We start from the raw sequence: 19,506 nt of genomic DNA on the forward strand, positions 1-19,506 counted from the left end.
GGTTGTCTAATTATTGTTTCTAAAAAAATACTCCACCTCATCTTTAATTCTTAGGTCAAAATGCTCACCTGTTTGGCTTTGAGCCTGATGGGCCTAAATATCTTTCAATTTTGCTGAGTATGTGTGTTTTACTGATAAGATATGAGATAGGCCAACAGTGTATCTTCTTCAATAGTGATTGTTCAAACACAAAAAAAGTGTTATTGATACACTGTGTATATTAAACTAGATTCTGTTCTCCTTTTTGTTCTGGTTTTGCAACACAAATTCTGGTCCATTAAAAGCTACCACCTTTACACAGGCTTTAAACTTCACTTTTTAACCTGGGCATCCAGCATTTTTCTTCTGATGTAAGGGTCAGCACTTCTATATTAATTGAGGAAGGTGGAATTTGTATTGAAAACGTTACAAAGGGCACCACTGCAAAAGCGCATGACATCACAGCAAGTGGTAATTGGTGGACTGTGGGTTTAATTTCAGGCCCGACTATGATAATAAGCAGACACTCATTTTATATTATTTATATATATATATCTTTTTTTTTTGGGGGGGGGGGGCAGAAAAAAACCTGGTGTCATCGGATATTCGAGTGCCATAGCCTCAGCTGGAGCCACCACCAGGCCTGATGCTTCATGGAGGCAATGAAGGCGATTGTCTCCGTGCCCCTGGTCATTGTGCGTGTGTCATGGCCGAGCGGTTAAGAGCACCGGACTCAAGCTCTGGTGTTTGATCAACGGGTTCGAATCCCGGTCGTGACACTTGCTACATAAAATTGGGGAGGTAGTGCTTTCTGCGCTACCAGCCAGGCTTCGGACTGATGATACCCAAGCCTACATCCGTATGGACTGTAAAAGGGGTAACCCTGTTTCAGCCCTAGGAGTAGGTGGCAACGGCCTCTGGACAAAAATAATTGTAGCCCACACCTTGAAGTGGCCTTCAGGCCTTGTGTGTCTGGCGACTTGCATAAAAAAAAAAAAATTGCCTTGGTACCATTGAAATGCTCTGCAGTAGAAATTTACAATTTCCTCATAGGGTGCCCTTTACCAAGGAGGAAATGCCTTGGTGCTCTCGCCCTTTCAAAAAACGAAGCGTTCAGGCCTGCATGGCGACTACAAACCTTAAAGCCGTACAGGAATCTCTTTCCTCCATGTTGAAACTAAAGATCATCAAAATATAAATAGATACTTCACGGAGGCAACGGAGGCGATTGCCTCCGTCTTGCCATTGCCTTGGTGCCCTTAAAATGCTCCAGTAGAAATTTACAATTTCGTAGGGTGCCCTTTGCCAAAGAGAAAATGCCTTGGTGCCCTTGCCCTTTCAAAAACGAAGCATACATGTACATCCCTGAATAGGCCTAGTCAATCCTGTATAGAAACAATTGTGTGTTTATTTTTCAAAAGATCACGATCATGAACTGTCTCCTTTTTTTAATGTAAATAACTTATGAAATCAGTTCGCATTGTCTCTGACTCTAGTGTTAATGCTGTCATCACCACTTGAAGCCTTTTGAGCGACAGGAAAAGGGACTGGGAGGAAATTATTGCAGATTAACAGGAAGTAATTCAATTACCAAGAAACTTTCCATGGGATCACTTGATATTGAAGCTTGGCACGTTGCCATGCGCTTAAATTGGCTTGTAATCCTGCATGCCGCACCGTCCATGTGTGGTATAGTACACAGGACTGATGCTTCACAGAGGCAACAAAGGCGATTGCCTCCATGCCCCCTGGTGATTGCCTTGGTGCCCTTGAAATGCTCGAAATGCTCTTACAGTAGAAATTCACAATTTCCTCATTATAGGTTGCCCTTTATACTAATGGGAAAATGCCTTATTTCCTGGCCTGGCATACTGTACCATTTTAAAAGTGTGATGTAGTGCAGGCCTGATACTTAGGCAACGGAGGCGATTGCCTCCATGCCCCCTGGTATCACCTTGGTGCCCTTGAAATGATCTGACTGTAGAAATTCACAATTTCCTCATGGTTCCCCTTTATACCAAGGAGCAAATGCCGTAGTTTCCTGGCCTGGCATACAATGTACCATTCATATGTGATGTACTACAGGCCTAATGCTTCACGGAGGCAACAAAGGCGATTGCCTCCATGCCCCGTGGTCATTGCTGCAATAAGTATTACATGTATGCCTTGGTGCCTTTGAAATGCTCTGACAGTAGAAATTTACAATTTCCTCATAGGGTGCCCTTAATAGTCAAGGATAAAATGCCTTGGTGTCCTTGCCCTTTCAAATACAAAGTCCATACAGGCATGCAGTACACTGTGTTTTGAAAGAAGGGGCCTCAGAAAAGAATTCTGTTCAACCTTTTGTACATGTACAACAAGTATTTTTTTTAAGGGGATTGAATCTTTGTGTGCTTGTAGTTTTGGATTTTTTTTTGCAAATTCCTAATGCAATTAAAAATTAAATTAAGGCAAGGGCCCAACACATGTAGGCCACTATACAAAGCTACACTGACCGTTGATGTTGTAAATAATGAGATTGAGTCATGTTGTATTGGCGTGTCATGGCCGAGTGGTCGAGCACACTGGTCTCAAGCTCTTGTTTTTCTGTCTCTAAATTAGCAGAGTGTGGGTTCAAATCCCATTCTTGACACTTGCTTTGTCCTTCGGGGAGACATTTAAACTCAGTTACACTTAGACAAAGACAAGTTTGCCCTGGTGTTCCTGGCAGTTGCTGCTGAATGCGCAGTAGAACCTTGTAAACTGTATTTAAGTTTTAAAACCTGTCTTAAATATTTCTTGTTGTTTAAGCGTCTGGCATACCCTTTTGGCTTAAACGTAGTGCACTGTTTAATCTTGATTTTTTGAAATACATTAATGAAAGTGTGATATAAACAAACAATTTTGACACATTTAATGTTGAAGGGAATGTGCTTTTTAAGTTTTAATGTTAATTGAGGCAATCAAAATACAGCACTGTTGTGGGGTATTTTTTCAATGCCTTTTTCCCCTCAATTTTGTCAGTATTTCAGACTGACATTCTTTTGGAGGATGGCCGGCAGCTCTTGTGCATGTTTGAATTTACAATCACTGAGATTGAACTGGTTTTTTTTTTCAGATGTTTTTTTTCAGTGACCAATCCCATATTTTGTCAAAGTGACAAATAAGCAATGACAGTATTATATATTTGGTTTGCGGTAACACCATGTGTGTATCTACTTGCCAGGTAGAGTTGTTCTTAGGGAACTGTCTTGCTTTATTCTACTGCCGCGGAGTAGATAATCGGATGTTTGGGAGACTTCTCAGTTCTGAAAAGAACTGTCCTGCTTTATAACTATTACCAGGGCGGATGGTATAAAAATTAGACTGGACTACTACTTTAGTTTATAGGATCGTAATAACTGTACTGCCGCGGAGTCAGTTCGGAATTGGTCTCAACGTTTCGACTAGCTTGCTCTAGTCATCGTCAGGAGACTGCCGACGACGACTAGACGATGCTGACGATGACTAGAGCAAGCTAGTTGAAACGTTGAGACCAATTCCGAACTGACTCCACGGCAGTACAGTTATTACGATCCTATAAGCTAAAGTAGTAGTCTCAGTCTAATTTCTATACCATCCGCCCTGGTAATAGTTATAAGTTACCGCAACCAAATATATATTGATACCCCACCATGCAATGCCTCAAATCCTATAATGACAGTATTACAATAAACTGAGGCAATCAAGGTACATTGTACATTGTAGAATAAAGTTTGGTACCTCATACAATTACTGACTGCTCCCCAGGTTCAGTTATGACAATGTGTTTTTAAAGCCCTGATAAAGTGATTTCATATCCTGTCTTTTACACAAACGAAACATAAGTTTGAGATTTTTTAAACAGGATGAGGTTAAAACTTCAAGTTGGGTTAGGCATGGTAATGCTGAACCCAAATAAAACTTGTCTCGTCATTGCTATCCTGTCATACCATGTGTCAAGTTTTTTTTTTATAGAGTAAAAATATTCTTTTCAATCCTTTCTGTTGTTCAACCAACTTCAAAATAACTTTGACAAAGTAAGTAATGAGAGTCGACTGCATTGTAAATTTTTTTTTAAACCACTAGCCCTATAAACACTATTTGTAATACTCAAAACAATTGTTAGCATAAAACTTACTTAGTTACGAGCAATGGAGAGCTGTTGATAAAAAAAATTGTGAGAAACGACTCCCTCTGAAGTAACGTAGTTTTAGACTTTTGGGAAAGAAATAACTTTTCACTAAAATATTTGATCTGATTTTGAGAACTCGGCTGAGGTCTCAAAATCAAGCATCTGAAAGCACACAACTTGTGCGACAAGGGTGTTTTTTCTTTCATTATTCTCTTGCAACTTTAACGACCAATATTGAGCTCAAATTTTCACAGGTTTGTTATTTATGCATAAATGTTGAGTTGAGATCAAGTGAGAAGACTGGTCTTTGGCGATAACCAAAGTTGTCCCGTCTTCAGAGATAATCAATGGTATGAACACAATCTGTCTGTCTTTAAAAAGGAAAGGCTTGCAGTTGTAATCTATATCTTTTAGGAGTTGTGGTGTATCAAAAGAGATTGCTTACAGTGTGTCAATATCATGATCATATAAGACAACTGTGTAAAATGAAAACCTTTTAAAATGGAAGCTTCCCAGAATTTGTTTTACTTCAAATGAAAACCCTTTTTTTAAAAATGGAATGGAAACTTCTCAAATATTTCACTTTTGATACACATACTGTATCAGCTGAGTGTTAACTTTATTCTTCATTTTCCAAATCTTTATATGTAAAGTCAAAGCTTTCTGCTGTTGTTTTTTCATGCTTTGAAAGGCATGTGCAGTGGTCTGGTGGTTTTCTTGATGTAGGACAACTTCAAGCTTATTAAAACGCTTTTTGGTATTGTTTTGAAGCTCAACAACACACTGTATGCATACAGGTGATCAGGGCCCAATTTCATGGCTCTGCTTACCGCCGAATTATACGCTTATCATCACCATTCGACCTTAAAAACATTGTTGACGTGAGAACTTGAAGTCTACCAACCCAGTCTTCACTGAACTGTGGTTTATACAGAGTACATATACATGTAGCTATGTTCCAACAGATCTACACCCCTGGAAATGTATGCGTCCTAATCTAATCCAAGCCCCTACCCTAACCCTAACCCTCGCCCTAACCGCAGGGTGTGGATCACAAAGGGGTAATCAGACTATATAATAGTAACTAGTCTCAACACCTGTGACTGTGGAGAGTGGCAAACCATGGATGAAGAACATTTCATTCCTTGCGCAAAGGGACATCTCCTCATACCTGCCCCTATCCATTAGCAACTAAGAGTTATATGATGGTCGGTTCAAGGCTATACAGACACTGCTCACTCTTCAGTCATGTCAGTGTGCTCCATAGAAATAGAACCCGGAGAACGCTGAGCTCGACCACCCTCTGTGTCGTCTGTGGACGCAGCGTATCAATACCGCGCATTACGCGCGTATGGCAAAATTATCATCGTGTGACACGCGCGTATGGCAAAATGGCAAGATGTCAGCGCACATAGACCATTTCTAGTGTTTTCATTGGTCAATGATGATGTCATTGTATGGCAAAATTGTATGGCAAAATATTTTGCCATACACGCGTTACGAAAATGGCGTGTGCGCGTCCATAAAAATGGTCTCACAACGAAACCGCACGCACAATGAGACACTCAGTGTTCTCCGGGTTCTATTTCTATGGTGTGCTCACTACTGGAGGCAAGGGCAAGGGCACCAATAGATTTTCACCTTAGTAAAATTTACATTGTTGCTGCTTGGGGGAAGAAAAAACAGTCAAAACAGCTATGAATTTGGTGATGCCCTAAATTCAAGGGAAATGAACTGTGCATCCGCCTCAGCTCACCAACAAATGATCTCACTGCAAAACGGGAGAAAAGTACTAGCGCACATGTTTAGTGAGGTCACTTTTCCTGCAGACTGTTTAAGCCTTTTGTTGTTAGCCTATTCTTTGAATGTCATACATTGAGCTGTTGTTAAATTTATACACTCTTGGTTTTCTATTTGTTTACGTTGTGCTTTGCTGGCAAACCCAACTCCATGAAATATGGAGTGACTCAGCCGTGTTGAAATTGATCAGTCAAATATTTCTTTTTTTTTTTTTTTTTTTTTGGGGGGGGGGATGATCAATTTAAGATATTTCCTTGTGAGTTCAGAGTTGCAGACTTAATAAAAAAAAACGAAAACCTTTTGAACTCAGATGATGTCTGCTTGTCAAAAAAACTTAGCTGTGATGTTTTACAGAATGTGAACAATTCCTGCACTCCACTGCAACAAATAGTATTAGATAACGAACCTGTGGAATACAATTCCCAAAAGTGCAAAAATTTAGTTTTGTATTTGTAGTGATGTACAGAGACTAGTCACTCTGCAGACCTGGGTTCAAAGCCCCTGGGACCTTGGCTTCAAAACTCCTGGGAACCCAGGTCCACAAGCTATTTTCCATGAATTTTCACCTTTGTCAACAATCATTCCTCTGTAAGGTGATATTTTGAAACATTTAAAGGTAGTCTAACTGCTACTACAAAAACAAACCTTTGTTATTGTCAGTGTTATATTGCAGGAAGCCAAACTATAAACTGTCGTTGGTATTGATCTTTTACCGAGTAGCGAGCCATGGGTTAGTATTGATGACAAATCGTTATCGCTGCCCGAAACACGCATTCTGCCGTTTATGCAACAGTCACAGTGCGATTATCGTTCATGCAACGGTCGTAAGGTAGCGCGTGGCAGCTTGCCACTGACTCACACACATACTGGGATTGAGGCTGCATGTGTGTACCATGGTCACCATCCCCGTAACTACACCGCGCTTAACATTTACCGACTTTCTTTCAAGACTAGCTATGGGTGTGCACATGGTCATTAAATAAGATCTAAAAACAAAATACTCTGTGTTGAGTATTTGAAATACCAGCTAATATTATTGTTGAAACAAAGCTGTCGCCAGCCCGGTTTGCCCATAACTTTTTCACTGACTATCGAGCTTGACCAGTTACACCATGCAACATGTAAAAGGGATCAGGTCGGTATGCTTCGTTTTTGAAAGGGCAAAAAGGGCACCAAGGCATTTTCTCCTTGGTGACTAAGGCACGCTTGAGGAAACTGTAAATTTATACTGGATCATTTCAAGGGCACTAGGGCAATGACCAGAGGGCCTGGAGGCAATTGCCTTTGTGGCCTCCACGAAGTGTCAGGCCTGGGGGATTACTGTAGCTTCATTTCGCTACATGTAGCTTCAGGCCAGAAGCCACATGGGCCACTTTGTTGCCCCTGGCATGCCTGGTCTTGTGCAGAGAGACTTCAAAAGTTTCCCATAAATTTTTAGATTTTCTAATGGGAGTGCTTTTTGCAATTTAAAGAGAAAATGGTCTTGCCTTATTAAAGGCAGTGGACACTATTGGTAATTGTCAAAGACTAGCCTTCACAGTTGGTGTATCTCAACATCGTATGCATACAATAACAAACCTGTGAAAATTTGAGCTCAATCGGTCATCGAACTTGCGAGATAATAATGAAAGACAAAAAAAACACCCATTTGTCAAACGAAGTTGTGTGCGTTTAGATGGTTGATTTCGAGACCTCAAGTTCTAAATCTGAGGTCTCGAAATCAAATTCAGGGAAAATTACTCCTTTCTCGAAAACTATGGCACTTCAGAGGGAGCCGTTTCTCACAATGTTTTATACCATCAACCTCTCCCCATTACTCGTCACCAAGAAAGGTTTTATGCTAATAATTATTTTGAGTAATTACCAATAGTGTCCACTGCCTTCAAAGATGAAAGTCCACTCAGCCGATTTTACGAAATGCTAGATTAATCCTGACAATGTACATGTATCTCGAGTTACATGTAGGACGAGTAACCCGTCCTAACTTAGGATGGGTTCAATGTCCCCTAACGTCTATGAATACAGAACTAAAACTCTTCCTACAATAAGTCCGAACATTCATCCAAAGTTAGGAAGAGTTTGGTGAAATCAGCGGCTGGCCTGTTCTCTGCATTTTTTCCTCTCACTTTTCAAGTCCATATTTCATGTTTTTAAAGATGTTTTTGAACAATGAGCAGTCTGCCAGTGGTACATCACTTGGAGGGAATGTAGACTGCCAGCCCTTGGGTTTGTTTTTTACTTCATAGCCAGTAGACCTCTGTAAAGGAATAAAACTAGTAATAGTTTCTTTGCTAATTGGCACACTCTATTTTCGAGCACCATTTGACATTCAGAGGGATTATAAGTGATTAGCACACTTTTCCAACAAACCTAATACTAGGACCCTTTGAATGATATTTTTAAACACACACTCATCATTTCAGGATAAACGGTTTCCATAAGCTGTCATTTAAAGCCTAATCAATTTTGATTTAAAATTTAAAATTTTGATTTAAATTATTTTGTTACTATGACATATTTTGAAAAAAACATTGTCTCACTACCAAGCTGAATTACATGTAAGTGGACCATAGAGCAAGGACTAAGCTCTATGGGTGGACTTACATGACATTCAACATATTTTAGCAGATTTTAGTGTGCGTGATGTAATAGCCTATTTTATAACACCCCTTGCAAGTATTGTGCCTGCTCATTGGTTTAGAGCGCGTCACATGACATGTCTTAGTTTTGCTAGACGACGGCCGTGTGCTAGAGCGTCGGTTTGCCATGCGCTAGTCCGAAGACTAGCACATGGCGCCGTGCGCTAGTCCGACAGACTAGCACACGGCGTGCATTACCTAGACGTCCGTTGCGTGTACGAGGATGATAAATTAATAGTCTGTAACCATTTCAGATTGTCCGACACTACATGCAACACAGTAGGTAAAAGTGTTGGCAATCTGTGTTCGCGTCGTCCGTGGATTGTAGCATTCAGGTCTGTAACTTAATAATAATACAGGTTTTAGAAATGTTTGGGGTGTTATAAAACAAATATTGACTGATTTTACTCGTGCAATGGTTAAAAACTATGACTCCCTCGGTGATCCCCGGAGCGTTCTATTTTCCCTCGGCTTCGCCTCGGGAAAATAGAACGCTCCGTGGATCACCTCGGGAGTCATAGTTTTAACCATAGCACTCGAAGCAGTCAATATTTGTATAATAGATTCAATGGCATAATATGTAAAGTTGTTGCTAAAGCTCTTGCATTTTAGAAGGAAATAGTGATAACTCCCTTAAAGCCATTATACACTTTCGGGACAGAAAAAAAAAATAAAAAATCACCTGGGTTTATAAATAACTTACAGTGTTTACAGAAAGTAATGGTGAAATAATTCTCTTGTAATACATGTAATATTATTCCATGAAATGCTTTACTTTTTGAGAAAACATTAAAACAATTATCAATTCTTGATAACGAGAACTACGGATTTATTTTAAACACGTGCCATGACATGGCGTAACGTGCGGAAACAAGGGTGGGTTTTCCCGTTGTTTTCTCCCGACTCCGATGACCGATTGAGCCCAAATTTTCACAGGTTTGTTATGTTGTGATACACGAAGTTGAGCCTTTGGACATTACTGTTTGCCGAAAGCGTCCAATATGACTTTAATTGTCTGTCACCTCTTTTGACCCTGGTTCAAAACCCCAACTCAGAACTGGAAACTTGTTATTCTGGATTATTTGGTTTTCAGCTACTACATGTACATTAATGCTGGGCGAATAGTGAAATTTTGTTATTCGGATACCGCTGGCCAACTATCCGAAATTAACCGGATATTCGAATAGTTTTTTTTTTTTGCCGCCAGAGGGCGCTGTTCATTTGTGAATGAGATCTTTTGGGCGGATTGATATTAGTTTTAGACAGTGTCACTCGGTTCATTCATAAAAATGACCGGATCTAATTTAAAGATGGCGATTTGCTTTTTCTTTTGATCGTGATTGACTCTACGTGAAGGAAAACTTTTGTAATCTTTGAACAAATGACGTCAGAAATGTCATTGTTTTAACTCTTCACGGAGGTGAGCATAGTTAAATACTTAATATATGCTGTTTTATGCTGTCTTAATAGAAGTTTCATAAGGATTCAGACAAAACATTCATATCAGTTGTCGCCCGACGTCCGCGGATATTCGGATATTAAAGAATATCCGGTTACTCGGTTGTAATTACAGAATTATCCGGTTTGTAAATAGGTATTCGCGCCCTATGCGGATATCCGGTTAAGAAAAAAAAGGCATTCGCGGTTACGGATAGGAAAACCTATTCGCCATTAACCGGATATTCGAATAATTCGCCCAGGCCTAATGTACATGCCATGTAGCTAATATAAATAGGCCTATCATGTACTTTGATTCTCCAACGGGATTTATTGTATAAATATTTTGTGTTTTTTACATTGTATGCATGATTTGAAACCAAGGATGCCCCATAAGTGAACTTTCACTGTACAAACCTTGATGACACTGACAGGTAAACAGTGGTGCTTGCTCTGTGAACCAGAAACACCAGGGTTAAACAAGTGAGCTCTGAATGCTTTTTGAAATGGGAAGTGGGAGTTACATTGGCCAATAAATGAGGTATTAAATTCCAAAATTTTGGAGCAGTACACAAAAATCAACAGACCAATTATCACATGATGCAGTGCACATTGTACACAGAAATGTACATTATGTGCAATTCCAAGCAAACATGGACAGGACACCAAAAAATCAAGTTTTTGTCACAACTTTCTTTACACCTAGAAGTTATAGCTAACATATGAAACCAATTTATTTTAAGTTGTTGACAAGGAATGAACCCAATTTTGCCAAAAAAGAATTTAGCTTGGGCTCCATGTAGGCCTTCATGTAGGCGTGGCTACATTGTCTGGAAAACTGGAAAACTGTAATGCGACTGACTGTATGCGACTGACCGTAATGCGACTGACCATGGTTTTGCCATGTACACGTATACCTTAAAGTTGAAGTTGCTGACCATTAATAAGTATCCTGTTGGATACTCGTGTAATAAGAGTTGTGTGGTACATGTACATAGTAACACTTTCGCAAGCTTTTTGATGTAGGAAATTTTTGAATTGTGACAAGTGTGTTTTTTACCATGTCCTTTTTGTGTAATGCGACTGACTGCTTTTTACGTTATAACATCCAGAGTACAAAGCCAACAACATTTCAGGCCTGTATGCTTTGTTTTTGAAAAGGCAAGGGCACCAAGGCATTTTCTCTTTGGCAAAGGGCACCCTATGAGGAAATTGTAAATTTCTACTGGAGCATTTCAAGGGCACCAAGGCAATGGCAAGGGGCAATGGAGGCAATCGCCTCCGTTGCCTCCGTGAAGTATCAGGCCTGACATTTCTAATATTATCAATTCGTAGCATTGGGTGTCAAGTACAAATCAGTCTATAAACCTAGTGGAAAGAATATCTCACATGACATGTGTTTAAAACAAAGCCGTTTTTCTCGATATCGAGAATTGGTAGTTGTTTTAACGTTTTCTCAAAAAGTAAAGCATTTCATGGAATAATATTTCAAGGGAAGTCTTTCACCATTACCTTCTATAAACCCTGTAAGTTATTTGTCAATCCGTAAACTTTTAATTTTTATTCTGTTCAGAAAGTGTCCAATGGCTTGAAGGACACAACTACCACAACCAGGATTCGAACATGCCAACTATGGTTTGTGTTTTTAAAATCCAGGTTTCTTTTACAAACGTGGTCTGCAAAATTTGCAGACCTCGTTCAGCCTGCAAATGTACGGTGCCATTTGAGAGCTCCTTGTTTTCATTTTTGTTTCCAGAAATTTATCTCTAAATTTATAACACTAAATAGTAAAAACATCCCTTAAAAAACCAATGAAGTCATCTGAGATCTCAGCACCAAGCTGTTTACTTTTTTCTGCTCTGACGATCAATAATTTTTTAATGAAAAATAATCCATGGTTCAGTAGTCTCGTAGCGCTTCTTAAAAACCAAGAGTTAAAATTTTCCAAGAGTTGAAAAGAATCGCCAAGACCTGGGATAGGAAGCTAGATGTTTAAAGACCTGCTTGAACGAAAATGTAAAGCCGTGAACTTTGCTGAATTCCACTTAAAGGAACACGTTGCCTTGGATGGGTCGAGTTGGTCTTTGAAAAGCGTTTGTTATAATATGCATATGGGTAGAAAGATGCTGTAAAAGTAGAATACAATGATCCACACAAACATGCCTCGAAATTGCATGGTTTTCCTTAAACCTCGTCGACTAACACGGTCGGCCATTTATGGGAGTCAAATTTTTGACTCCCATAAATGGCCGACCGTGTTAGTTCGCACAGTAAAAGGAAAACCACGCAATTTCGAGGCAAACTTGTGTGGATCATTGTATTCTACTTTTAAATTATCTTTCCAACCATATGCATTTCTAAACAAACGGTTACAAACGCTTTTTTATAGACCAACTCGTCCGATCCAAGGCAACGTGTTCCTTTAAAATGATTTCAATGAATAAGAAAATCGAGTCATATGATTATATATAGGTTTCAATTGTGTAAAAAAACAATCATTTTGTATGCCCTTGTCCAGAGCTTTTCTGCGAGATTTGCGAAAAGCCCCGTTATGTAATCACTCTCAAAAAGTAGATGAAGCCGCTTTGTTGCTGCGTGGATGTATAATAAAGCAAACTCCCACAAATGACGTCAGCGGCATTGTCCTTTGACGCCCACTCTCAACGGCAGAAGTGCTTTTAGTTTTTAAAAAAACCTTAAGGTAGGGGCCTGATTTTTTAATCGATAATTACGAAAAGTTCAGAAGTGTACACATATCGAAATTACATTAAAATGGTGAACAAGTGCATTATAAACAAGTAAAAATACCATTTCTGTTGAAAACATTCCGCTAAGATAGCTGTTTAAGAAAGCAGATGTTGGCTGCCATGGAGTTGTTCATCTGCACAAAGATGGTTTAATAAAACTGTGGTTTTAAAAATGTCGAAGGCACTGGACACTATTGGTAATCACTGTTAGCATAAAAACTTACTTGTTAACAAGCAATGGAGAGCTGTTGATAGTATAAAACATTGTTAGAAACGGCTCCCTCTGAAGTAACATAGTTTTTGAGAAAGATTTAATTTTCCACTAAAATATTTGAATGTGATTTCGAGACCTCAGAACTTAGGCCTACATTTTTTACACTAGTATACTATTTCTTAGGACTTGATCATGAATGTTGTTTAGCCATTGACACATTGCCAGGGGAAACTTTTCCCCCGCTTGGGCAACCCTGGCAGTGAGTTTCTTGCCTTAGGAAAAAAACAAGATCTGAATTATAAGTGACTAATTGTAATTGTATCGACTTTGGAGTGATACTACATGTGTATGTATGGTAAAGAACCTTTAAAGACACTGGACACCTTTGGTAATTGTCAAAGACCAGTCTTCTCACTCGGTGTACCTTGACATGCATAAAATAACAAACCTGTGAAAGTTTGAACTCAGTTGGAAGTTGCGAGAGAATAGTGGAAGAAAAAACACCCTTGTCGCACACGTTGTGCGCTTTTAGATGCTTAAAATCGAGACTTCAGCTCAGGTCTTGAGTTAAATTCAAATATTTTAGTGAGTAATTACTTATTTCTCAAAAACTACGTTACTTCATAGGGAGCCCTTTCTCACAGTTTTTTATACTGAGAAAATAGAATTAGCTGTTGCAAACAACTTACCAACCAAATGGACCGACAGTATAAATGCAAAAAATAGTTAATGGCCTGACGTTTCGACCCTAGCAGAGTCTTTCTCGTTTAGCCTTCGAGAAAGACTCTGCTATGGTCGAAACGTCAGGCCATTAACTATTTTTTGCAGTTTTTTATACTATCAACAGCTCTCCATTGCTCATTAATAACAAGCTTTTTTTCTAACAATTGTTTTGAGTAATTACCAATACATGTTTGTAGTGTTCAGTGCCTTTAAAAGCTCTGATAAATGTTTTTGTTCATGAATCAAGAAAATTGTAGGATAACATTACAAAGTAGTGTACATGTTTGTGACTAGTAAAATGTATCTTTAAAGTACACAACGTGTACCATTACATTATGTTCATCATGTTCCCTCATTATACATCAAATAGCAACACGTTGATGACTACTTATCACTTATCGCCGAGGGTCACCCCTCTTAACAAATGGAATGAACAGATTCTATCTTATCACTCGTTGGACGAGCAATACTTAGGGATGTATTGAACTCCTGTCAGCAGTAAGATTACTGCCGGGCGATCAGCGATCAGCGATATGACCAAGGGTGCATCATCATAGCAGTGGAGCATTGACCCTAGTGAGCAAACAGATCTGTGTTGTTAGGATTAGGAAAGGTGGACAAGTACAATGTACATTACATGTAGGCCTACATGTGTGTGAACATGTAATGCTGTGTAATACAAGTATGTCTTTGATGATAATGTCATACCACTTGACATACACATGCCATAGAGAAGAGACTTTGCATTGTATGCCTACATTAAAGGTTTTGTACATGTATGGTTTTGCCCACAGTGGTCGGTGCCAGAAAACTCGCCTAGCACTCAGGGTCCCCCAAACATCGTTGGAAGAATTCCCTCGGTTTCCGACCACCGTTTCCAAAATTGTTATTGAATTACACTTGCAATTTACTTGCAAAGGTTTTCAACAAAATGTAAAATTGTGTATTTAACATTAAAAATGGTACATGTATATCCGAAGCCATTAATTTTGAGTACTTCTTTGATTTGAGTATTTATATACTCTACAATGTAACTGATCCATCTCACAATGGTTTCCAGGGAAACATTTTTTCACCATCAAAGAAATCCTGGGCAGAGCCCTGTATAGACACTGGACACCTTTGGTAAAATAATGTCAAAGAACAGTATTCTCACTTGGTGGTATCCACAGAGCTATATATATTGACTAGAGCGCTAACTTGCTCTGCGTTTTGAAGCCACCCTGGGCGCAGACATGTTTGATGTGTTGCGTGAATTCGGAATTTTAAGAGAACACACATTGCCGCGATTATTTTACATTCAGCGTGTGCGTATACGTACGCGACTGTCCACTCGCGTACGTCCGCGCTACAAAAACTGTAACTTTGACTTGATTGCCGTACTAAAAAAAGTAAACGCGCCTTTTATTCATGACGCACATGACGCTCGCAGTTTGTGCGCTGATCAGCAGATTGTGCGTTCACATTTACTGCATTTTTTGCTTTGATGGCACATAAAAAAGAACAAACGCACTATCATGCAAATAGCCATACAATTGCCGTACAAAATTTCAAGCTTTTGTATTGGTTTGTACATAAACATGGATGCGCCCACACGGCTTCAAAACCTTAGTGCGTGTATAACGGGGTGTTAGCGCTCTAGTCAATATATATAGCTCTATGGTGGTATCCCAACCAGTAAGCATTTAAAATAACAAATCTTGTGAAGATTTTGACTTAATTGGTCATCAAAGTTGCAAGAGAATATTAACAGAAAATAAAACCCTTGTTGCACAAATCTGTCTGCCTTCAAAAGACTTCATGGGCCTGAAGTTTTTTAATATTAGAATGAGAAATTAGCTCTTTCTAAAAAGTTACTTTACAAATACTTCAGAGGGAGCTGTTTCTCCCAATGGTTTTTTCTTTCTTTTTTTGGAGCTACAATGTATTTTTTATAAATTAGAGAAAGTTAAAGGCCTAGAAGCTTCCATTTAAGGTGGAACACAAAATAATCCACAAATGAAATATGGTAGTTAAAAAAATACACATATATAAACATGTATCATCAGGATTTTGACAAAAACATGTCTCTCGTCCATCAGCCAGGTGCAAACAATTGTACAATTGTTTCCGTACAGCCCTGTGGATTAAAAACAAAATTCTTTGTATACTCAAATCTTCTGTGAGGACATGAATTAAAAACCTTTTTTGTAGTGACTCAACTTGGTGTAAATCACTTTTCCACATAATGTAATGACTCAACTTGACTATGGCACTCAAGATTCTGAGCATGACTGAAACTGTCCATATACCTTGCACTGTGTACAAACGCATTTCAGAGCAACTGTACGGTACAATGTGCATGTTTACAATCCACTCTTGTTATGGTTCTAACAAGATTCGCTGGGACTGGCCAAATTACCTCTTTATTTACACAAACGTGTTTATGAAAGGACTTCAAAACAAAGAAATACAAGGCAGAAGCGAGACTTCAATGTACTCAGTTGTAAACAAAGCAAACATGTTTGTAAAATGAGAAATCGCCGAACATCACAAGGCTGGATTGCCACTTCAAATTGAGAGCTACAATTTTTTTTTTGTAGCTGATTTGGGGTATTCCACCCAAAGCAACTGTCACCAGGAGCACGTAACCCTTACTCCTGGGGCTGAAACAGGGTTACCCCAATATGACCTTCGTTGACCAAGGGTGGATTTCACGAAGAGTAGTCTTTATCTCGAGTTAGGAAGAGTTACTCGTCCTAACTTAGGACTAGGTGTTTGTTTTTGATATCTCTTAGGACTAGTCCTAAGATAGGACTTAGTCCTAATTCTTTGTGAAATCGACCCCTGGTCTAGGCTTTTGTGCTCCTCTAAAACTTTTCCGCTGACTGGACAATTTTACAATGGTGCCCTTTGTAATAAAAGACTATGGCCTTGCCCTCTCAATAAAGGTGAAATTCAAGGCCATTTTTATGATTTTGGGAGTAAAATTGAACGTAAAAATGATGGTTAGTGTGTGAACACCGCATCACCTTAAACTTGCTCCACACTTTGAACCTGTAACACATTCTGTTCTTTACATCCCTGTGGAGACCTCTTTTGTTCTTTCCTTTGTCCCTGTGTGAAAACCTCCCTTAGAATTTGTACACAAAACTCCTTGTGGAGCAACCCAGACTTAAGAGTTCCAGTACATTACATGTATGTACAATGTACAAACACTAATTTTGAAATTTGAAATAATTTTCTTGAAGTAAATTTTGAAATGGCCAATTGCACCATCTGGAACCGTACCACACAGAAACAGTTCCATACGGAGCAGAGATCCCGTCTCTTTCGGATCATGTTTCACACAATCATCAACCATGATCAATCCATAAGCCGTCTGTCCATCCAAGTCAACTCAATAACATTCAGAGTTGACCTTGTAAATTGAAAATTGTGTTTCGTGTTTTCTTAATTGAAAAACAGGTTGATAATTTTTCAGTGATCTGTTTTACACCTACATGTAGTTTTAAAAATGATTGATCAAACAGTGTATCGATGTGCGCGCGTGTATGGCAAAATGATCACCGGGTGACATGCGTGTATGGCAAAATGGCAAGATGGCATTGCACATAGACCGTTTCTGCTGTTTTCATTGGTCAATGGGACGTCTGCTGTATGGCAAAATATTTTGCCATAGATGCGTAAAAAATGGCGTACGCGTGTCCATAAAAATGGTCTCACAACGAAACCACACGCACACAATGAGACACTGAGTTCACTGTAATGGCAGGTCGAGGCTGAGTCCCTTGTGCATCGGACTCAAATTCTAGGCCCAATATCCCGGCACTTTACAGAATTTCACATAAAATGTTTGCTTTTACACAGGTTTTTAGGAATATGTTCTGCAAAATGTCTTACAGGTTGCCATTTGAGAACTTCTTGTTTTTATGTTGAGAAATTCCTAAATATAACAATAATTGCTTTCTCCAGAAGAGAATCAGAGCATACTGATCGAAACGTCGAGTTGAAACCAATAGGGCCCAATTTCATGGCTCTGCTTACCGTAAGCACAGAATCGGCGCTTATGGAAGCAGAGAATTCTGTGCTTACGGCAAGCATGTTTCACGGGGTAGCGGCGAATTTTGGCTTCTGCGCACGCGTACTCCACTTTATTAGGCATTCTACGCTTACAAGGCTAGCGCAGAAATTCGGCGCTTGTACGTAAGCGGGGAATCGTGATCGTAAGCGCAGAATTCAGCGGTAAGCAGAGCCATGAAATTGGGCCCAGTTCTTTTTCATAACCACACAACTCGTTTAGAGATAATCATTACATGGTGTTACCGCAAACCTTTCCATATCATAATTGTAAATATTAGGAACAAGAGGGTGCTATTTCACGCAATAATGTAATGGTTATCGGGTAGACTAAAAGCCGTGATCAGACTTGGAACCAAGTGTAGGTATTTTGAGAAAAAGTGAATCTAATTCGTGCAGAGTGCTAGTATTGCATTGTATACCTAAAGAGGACCTATTGAATGGACCCTTCCCATGAAATATGCTTATTACATTCACGCATGCGTACAGACCCTGTTGGTTGGCAAACACCATAAAGTTGTGCACTATAAGCAGACGCGCAATCGCGTGTGCGTCACGCACCCATTAGCCGTGTACAAAACAGCGCGATTTTCCCTCATTTTGCCAACCAAAACGTTAGTGCGCACGCGCTACATGTATGTGCAATTTACATATTTCATGGGAAGGGTCTATTACATTAGCAAGGGCTCCATGATAATAATAATAATAATAATAATATCGAAGTCTTATATAGCGCACTTATCTACCAAACAAGGTACTCAAGGCGCCGAGTATATACAAACTTTCAGAAAGATAGGTTATTGCAGTGATGAATTTTGAGACCCAATTATTTAGCACCTTATAAGGGTTTACAAAGAGTATACAGTGTGCACATAATTAATATCTTGCTCAAGTGCCTTGTTTTGTGCCCTCACGGCACAGGAAACTATTAATCTTTTTCACATGGCCTGAGGCAATTTATCGCTTGCCTCATCTCTGCCAGCGGCGTGTTCTCCAGAGAGGATGTCTTTGTTTCCAGTGGGTAGTGGATGCGGGACATACATTCTGTGCACGTAGACTCTGTGTACATTTTATGCGCACGTGTCTGAGATGAACAGTTGTAGTATGACTGTGAATTATTTCACTGCATGAAATTGAAATTTCAACTGCAGATTGCAGAAGAAAATGTGATGAAATCGTTTTAACAAAAGACTAGTAGTTCACAGTTGTACAAAAAATTACATAAAATTTGTTATTTCTTTTTGAGACAACATTTTTCTTGTATGGCTGTGAATTATTTCACTGACTGAAATTGAAATTTCATCCTGCATATTGCAGACAAAAATGGGGTGAGTTATTAGAAAACAATGATTACACATAAATTATGTTAACAAAATATTACATCAAATTTGTGGGCTTTTAGACATATCATATGGCTGTGTGGGCTATTTGACTGTAATGAACCTGAAATTTCAACGTTATATGTTTCACAATCAGGTGGCCATATTTCAGATGGATTTTTTAAATGATTGGATTTTTGGTTTATTTTAGATGGTTTTCGGTAGATGGCCGTTGGCAGCCATTTGTCATTCAAAAGTGTGAATGTAAAATGTAGGCCTATACATTCTCAGTATGTTTCCATTGCACCAAGCTTTGGGAACTGAAATTATTTACCCATACACCGATGTGTGTTAGCACTGTATACTCAGTACTTCCCCGAGTATTGTGAAAAAAATATCACAGGCATGTCCCACCCGAGTAACATGCCTGTGATATTTTTTTCACAGGACTCGGGGG

At 39.2% G+C, this 19,506-nt stretch overlaps 1 protein-coding gene across 7 annotated transcripts in view; it reads left to right on the forward strand.

The window, feature by feature from the left end:
- Positions 1-19,506, forward strand: part of LOC139950389 (uncharacterized) — a 75,767-nt gene that overhangs the window by 857 nt on the left and 55,404 nt on the right. The window lies entirely within an intron of this gene.

Source organism: Asterias amurensis, chromosome 18, assembly GCF_032118995.1.
Source record: "Asterias amurensis chromosome 18, ASM3211899v1".
Taxonomy (NCBI): Eukaryota; Metazoa; Echinodermata; class Asteroidea; order Forcipulatida; family Asteriidae; genus Asterias; species Asterias amurensis.